Raw genomic sequence first — 7,830 nt, 5'->3', positions numbered from 1 at the left:
AATGAAAACACATTCGAGTAGAGGTTAAGTTGTTAGAAATCATAGTGTCCTCACATGCCCTCTCAACTACCTCACTCACTAAGTGTTGTGGCTCACTCACTCCCACTAAGATGCTCTCACTCGTATGGTTGGTGGAGTCACTCAAATGGCTCTCAACCTCACATAGGATGTGTTGTAGGCTCTCGTGTGTGGGGCTTGTGGCGATCACACTCATCCTCTCATAGGAAATGCACTCAATGTCACATGAGTTGGAGTCACTCATATCACTCATAGGGTGGTGGCTTTCATCACATGGCAATTGGGGCATCTCATCATATGTGGGTGTCAGAGAGATGTAGGTGCCAATGTCTCCATACTCAACTCCATTCGTCGCCTTGTGAAGGGATAGTCCCATGCTCAACCTCCTCATCCATAACGCCTCCAGAGATGAATGACGTAGGAAGTGGCAAATCATCACTCTCCTCTGAGACGAAAGAGAAAATCTCATGAGCGGTCTCATAGCTTGACTCGGAGTATGAGTCCCATTGTGGCGCCGTCTTCATATTGTTGAAGAGGGTCGTGCTTGTCGGTGTGGTGAAAGGGGATGGCCCTTGCTCGGCCGTCTTGTCATCGTCTTGTATGAGGCCCATATGATGTGGCCCCTCGTAGCTCTTCTCCATGATCGAAGGGAATTTCCCATCCTCGGCCATTCTCCTTGAGGGGCTTCCGAAGATGGAAGTGTCACCCTCGCTTGTGGGTGGTCGCCTTGGACTTGACGATGTCGATGCAGGCGTACTCGTGGGAAGTAGGCAAATATGTCGTACGTCCAAAGGCAAAGATGCCTTGATAACACTTGGCGAAGATGCCAAAGTGGTGGTAGCCGTAGCTTCCTCTTGGTGGTGCTCATCTCGCGGTCTTCTATTGTGCTCATGGGGCTTGGTCGTAGTTTGATGTAGAGCCTGTTGGGACTTGTCAGTGTGCGCATCCCGAGTGTCGTCGTGTTGATGTTGACGTTGTCGCGCTTGACCTTGTATGCGATGGTGATCTTCGTCTCGAAGATGAGGACGTGGTCGAAGTGCGCTTGCCTCGGATGAATGCTTCAAAGATTTGCAACTTGAGTGTTGCCGCCTTGAAGATGACGAAGGGAAAGAATACTTGTAGTTGGCCAACACATGTTGGATATCAGTCATGTGTGTGTCCAACTTTTCATTGATGTGGTCCCTTTTCCTTGCTTCAGAGTGTCCTATGTCAACAGCGAGTCGCTCGATGCGGTCAAAGACTGAAGATGTTGTGCTTGGCCTATCCATCACAAGACTCAAGTAGAGGTGAGTAGGAAAATGAGAGAACAATACCGAAGTTACCTTTTTCGAGGATTGAGGATGTATCGAGTATCACTCAATGTAAAGCTATAATAATAGAATTTCTACTGGGTTTGTTTCTAATACCTACAAAAGGGCTTATCGAGGAGCTTGCTGAGGATGAGTGGCACAAAATTTCAAGCAAATGTTAGTCAAGATATTGATAAGGTTGAGAAGGTTCACAAAATTGCAAGTAAAGCAAATAGATCAAACCCAAGAATATCACTAGGAACACACACATGGAAGATAGATGGGATCCACACAGCCAAGGAGTGAGCTCAAAATGTGTAACCACGGAAAATGCTCTTGTTGTACGGATGCTAGAGAGATGCTAGCTTGATTGCTCAAATGGGCAAGATACGCTTGTGCACCAACCTATGAGAGAAATGTGTCGTCTTCAATCCCAACTATGCTATGTATGTGGTGACCAAGATGATGTAGCGATGCAAAATGGCTCAATGTTATTGCTTACAAGCTCTTTGTTTCTCCTCTTTTGCTTAAAAGCTTTTTTTCTTCTTATTTTCACTATGCTCGATGCTTGAGCCAAGTATGATATGAGACAAGGATGTAAGATATGCACGGGAGAGACTTATGGCACAATGATGATAGCAATATGATTTGCACTCTAAAAGTAGCTATGCGGAGTAAGCGTATCACAGAGGTGCACAAAGAGCGTGGCCCGACAATTTTCAACTCGCTAGTCTCAATAGGTAAGTGATGCAAAATTGCTCGGGTTATCAAAGCAATGGCAAGGAAATGCACTAGTTATCGTCGAGGTTACCGTCCTTGCTTATGGTTGGTATGAGGATGACGACTCCGAGGCGATGATGAATGGCGGTGATGTCGATGTCACACGTTCCTAAGTAGCCGAAACACCTTAGGAAATGGAAACCACAACTCAAAATCGGTCAAATGCGAAAGATGATTGTTTTAATGGTGTAACTTTTTATGGAGGAAAATGGTGGTGGTAATGATATATGTGGATGGGGGATGTCAAGAGCTTCCAAACGAGCTAAAGAACACGAAAAACGGACTTGGGACGTGAAAGTTATGGCCAAAATGGAGTTGTAGTTGGGCTGATTCGGGTGCGGGGGGGGGGGGGGCACCCGAGGGTGGGAGGTGCGGGTGCCCGGAGGTCACGGATTTGGGCGGAAATTTTTGGGAAATGGCCAAATTCAGTGGATTTCATGGTGGGAAGGGTGGGGATGAAGGTGTAGGGGCTAGATCCACTTGCGAGACAACAAATCCATGGACCAAAACAACCAAATCTCACAAGATCCAACAAATTGCAAGAAAAATTTTTGGGCCTATTTTTGTGGGGATTTTTGAATTACGAAAAAACAACAAAATCAAGCTAGCAAATGGGGATAGGGACTCCAAGATGTGAATCAACCTTGCTCATGATTCCAAGATGTCGTAGGGTAAAACTCTAGAGGGGATCTTTTCACACTTGGAGGGGGGAAAGTGAGGAACACACAAGAACACAAGAGGAGAATTACTCAAACAAACACAAATAACATATCCACTAGAGTAGCATACATGAGATCCACAAGCATACAAGAACAATTCAAGCAAAAAAGCACAAGGGTAAGGTTCTTCCCACTAGGTGAGGTCTTGAATCCACAAGAGGATCTTCTCACTACAAAAAAAGACACATCGGTGACATTTTGGGCCAAACGATTTTTTTGTGTGTCATACTTATGACACTTCTATGACTATAATTGTGACAAAACCCGGTATCATCATAGATGTGGTGGGATCCTACTTCTATGACAAAAAATCATGACAGAAAATGGGCTTTTCGTCCTGGGCGTGCTGGAGACGCAGCCACATGACATTCTTTGGGCCATCCATGATGGAAAAAAACATGGTAGAAGCGAGGGCGAGGAAAATATCAGGGTGTTCTTGGTTACGGTGGGTGGTCGGGGCCGAGCGAAGCACGGAGGTTTGCGCGTTTCTCTCGTACACGCACGCGCGTGGATGCGAAGCATTGGGCTCTAACTGAACCCGAGCGAGGCATTCGCCTACTGAACCCAAGCGAGTGCACAGCAGGCTACGCTTTACTGAACCCGAGCGATCGATCGATGGCTGTTAACTGAACCCGATTGAGTGATTCCTTCGTTACTGCTGCTAACTGAAGCCGATTGATGCTGCCTCTGGTTGAAAAGTGAGCGTTGTTGGGGAGGGTTGCATGAACAGTTCCAGGTGGGGGTTGGATGAACAGGACCCTGTGGTGTTGCCGCTGGATGTACAAGACCACGATCGATCGAGCCGGTTGGGCGTGGATGAACAGGACCCCGTGGAGGGCTGGATGAACAGGACCCCGTGGAGGGAAGGTTGAACAGTAGCCGGTGGAGGGCCGGTTGGACAGTAGCCGGTGGAGGGTGATACGTCTCCAACGTATCTATAATTTTTGATTGTTCCATGCTATTATATTATATGTTTTGGATGTTTAATGGGCTTTACTATACACTTTTGTATTATTTTTGGGACTAACCTATTAACCAGAGGCCTAGTCCAAATTGCTGTTTTTTTGCCTATCTCAGTGTTTTGCAGAAAAGGAATATCAAATGGAGTCCAAACGGAATGAAACCTTCGGGAGAATCATTTTTGGAACAAACGCAATCCAGGAGACTTGGAGTGGAAGTCAGGGAAGCAACGAGGTGGCCATGAGGGTCCAGGGCATGCCCCCACCCTCGTGGGCCCCTCGTGGCTCCCCTGACCGACTTCTTTCGCATATATATACCCATATACCCCGAAAACATCCAGGAGCACCATAGATCGGGAGTTCCGCTGCCGCAAGCCTCTATAGCCACCAAAAACCTCTCGGGAGCCCGTTCCGGCACCCTGCCGGAGGGGGAATCCATCACCAGTGGCCATCTTCATCATCCCGGCGCTCTCCATGACGAGGAGGTAGTAGTTCACCCTCGGGGCTGAGGGTATGTACCAGTAGCTATGTGTTTGATATCTCTCTCTCTCTCTATCTATCTATCTCTCTCTCTCGTGTTCTTGAGGTGGTACGATCTTGATGTATCACGAGCTTTGCTATTATAGTTGGATCTTATGATGTTTCTCCCCCTCTACTCTCTTGTAATGGATTGAGTTTTCCCGTTGAAGTTATCTTATCGGATTGAGTCTTTAAGGATTTGAGAACACTTGATGTATGTCTTGCATGTGCTTACCTGTGGTGACAATGGGATATTCACGTGATCTACTTGATGTATGTTTTGGTGATCAACTTGCGGGTTCAGTGACCTTGTGAACTTATGCATAGGGGTTGGCACACGTTTTCGTCTTGACTCTCCGGTAGAAACTTTGGGGCACTCTTTGAAGTTCTTTGTGTTGGTTGAATAGATGAATCTGAGATTGTGTGATGCATATCGTATAATCATACCCACAGATACTTGAGGTGACATTGGAGTATCTAGGTGACATTAGGGTTTTGGTTGATGTGTGTCTTAAGGTGTTATTCTAGTACGAACTCTAGGATAGATCGAACAGAAAGAATAGCTTCGTGTTATTTTACTATGGACTCTTGAATAGATCGATCAGAAAGAATAACTTTGAGGTGGTTTCATACCCTACAATAATCTCTTTGTTTGTTCTCCGCTATTAGTGACTTTGGAATGACTTTTTGTTGTATGTTGAGGGATAGTTATATGATCCAAGTATGTTATTATTGTTGAGAGAACTTGCACTAGTGAAAGTATGAACCCTAGGCCTTGTTTCCTAGCATTGCAATACCGTTTAAGCTCACTTTTATCGCTTGCTACCTTGCTGTTTTTATATTTTCAGATTACAAATACCTATATCTACCATCCATATTGCACTAATATCACCATCTCTTCGCCGAACTAGTGCACCTATACAATTTACCATTGTATTGGGTGTGTTGGGGACACAAGAGACTCTTTGTTATTGGGTTGCAGGGTTGCTTGAGAGAGACCATCTTTGTCCTACGCCTCCCACGGATTGATAAACCTTAGGTCATCCACTTGAGGGAAATTTGCTACTGTCCTACAAACCTCTGCACTTGGAGGCCCAACAACGTCTACAAGAAGAAGATTGTGTAGTAGACATCAGAGGGCTGGATGAACAGTAGCCCGTGGAGGGGTGGTTGAACAGGACCCCGTGGAGAGGGCTGGTTGAACAGTAGCCGGTGGAGGAGCGCGCGGTGGAGGCTGGATGAACAGGAGCCCGTGGATGAACAGACGCAGGTGGAGGCTGGAGGAGGTCGGCGGTGGATGAACAATAGCCCGTGGAGGCTGGAGGAGGTCGACAGTGGAGATGAATAGTATCCCGTGGAGTACCGTTTTGCGGTAGGCCACACCCCTCCCGATGAACAGGACCCCCGTTTCGACCGTAGCGCTCCAACACAAGTCCGCTTCCTCTGTTTTGCGGTATGCCACACCCCTTCCAATCAACAGGACCCTGTTTCGACCGTAGGAGGTCCAACAAAAGTTCGTTTCCTCCGTTTTGCGGTACCCCAGATTCCTCCCGATGAACAAGATCCCATTTCGACCTTGGACGGTCGAACACAAGGCCGTTTCTTCCGTTCTGCTGTACGCCAGGCCTCGTTTCCATCGGCTGTTCCGTCCAAGCCGGTTGCCTCCCGATGAACAACATGTGTTTCGTTTCCTCCCGATGAACACAACGCATTCTGTTGGCTCCTCATGAACACAACGACGACATAGTTTCTCCGTTCTGACCCAGCCATGTACACGAGCTCTGGCCGTACGTATGCCCGAGTAGGCGTTTGAGACCCCGCCCGTATGTACATACATGGCCGTATTTACTTTCTTGCACCCTGGCCGCTGTACGTACGTGTACATGCTACGTGCGTGCCTCTACTATGATACGTGCGCGCCTCTACTACGACACGTGTGCGCCTCTACATCGACCAGTATGTATGTACATGTTCACGGCCAGAATGACAATGCTACGTACGCTTCAACCAGGTAGGTCCCGACTGTCAGGCACTTCCTTGCGTGCGAAGATGTAGCTGGTGGGTCCCAGCAGTCAGGGGGCGAATCATTTTTGTTGCCCGTAATATGGACGCACTTTCTTGTGTGCAAAGATGTAGCTAGTGGGTCCCAAGAGTCAGGGGAAACATTTTTTTCATGAAATATGGTGGCCCGTCCGGTGGGTCCTGCTGTCAGGTGGAGGATTAATTATTTTGCGCGTAATAACGAGGCACTTCCTTGCGGCTGCCGTGGACGCAACTGTCAGCCTCTCCATGTACAATACTCTTCTGATGGAGGTCGTTCCTTGACCACGTTGACCATGCCGCGCCGAGAGCACCAGGGCGGTGGATGATGGGCGAGGCCTGGGAAGGGGACGACGCGGAGCCGGGGAAGACGCGGCAGTGGAAGCCTGCGCGGAGAGGAGTACGAGGGTTCATTGGTTCGACTACATTGCGAGGCTGCCATCGCCGTAGAGTAACAGGGGGGTGTGGGTGAGTAGAGGGATGGCCTGGCCAAGGGTGGGAGTACTAGGGGGCGGTGAGGCCTCCGCGGCATCACAGCCGGCCACGGGAGGCAGGAGCACGCGGCACGACCGGCGCTGCTTTGGGCAACTGGAGCAAGAAGACCAGAGGTTGAAGAAGCACTATGGCCGTTGGATGGACATCGTACAGTCACTGGAGCTAGAATTGTTCATATTGACTAAGTTGACAAAGCACTCCGTCCCCGTCAACTTAGTAGGCCCAGAAGTTAGCCTCCCACTATGTTGGGTCCCAGCTAGCAAGGGGAGTATTCATTTTTTTGTGCGTAATAAGGAGGCACTTCCTTGTGCGAAGATATAGCTGGTGGGTCCGACCTGTTAGCGGGTGGAACGTTTTTTCACGAAATATAGATTCCCTTCTGGTGGGTCCCAGATGTTAGGTGGAGGAATCATTATTTTGCGCGTGATAATGAGGCATTTCCTTGTGTGCGGCTATGGACCCAGTTGTCAGCCTTTCCACGTACAGTCCATGTTCGATGGAAGTCGTTCCTTGACCATGTTGACCATGCCACGCCTAGAGCACCAGGGCGGTGGACAACGGCGAGGCCTAGGAAGGGGACGACACGGAGCTAGGGAAGACGCGGCAGTGGATGCCCACGCATAGAGGAGTACGAGGGTTCACTGGTTTGGCTTCGGTATGAGGCTGCCGTTGCCGCAGAATAACAGGGGGTGTGGATGAGTGGAGGGATGGCCTGGCCAGCGATGGGAGTAGTAGGGGGCGGTGAGGCCTCCGCGGCAGCACAGCCGGCCACATGAGGAAGGAGCAGGCGGCACGACCAGCGCTACTTTGGGCGGCTGGAGCAAGAAGACCAGAGGTTGAAGAAGCACGACGGCCGTTGTATGGACATCGTACGGTCATTGCAACTAGAATCGTTATATTGACTAAGTTGAGAAAGCCCTTGGTACACGTCAACTTAGTAGGCCCATAGGTCAGCCTCCGAGACGGTGCGCCCCAGGTGTCAATGGGAGGACTCATTTTTTTTGCGTAATA

Source organism: Triticum aestivum, chromosome 1B (assembly GCF_018294505.1).
Source record: "Triticum aestivum cultivar Chinese Spring chromosome 1B, IWGSC CS RefSeq v2.1, whole genome shotgun sequence".
Taxonomy (NCBI): Eukaryota; Viridiplantae; Streptophyta; class Magnoliopsida; order Poales; family Poaceae; genus Triticum; species Triticum aestivum.
This window is presented reverse-complemented; position numbering follows the sequence as displayed.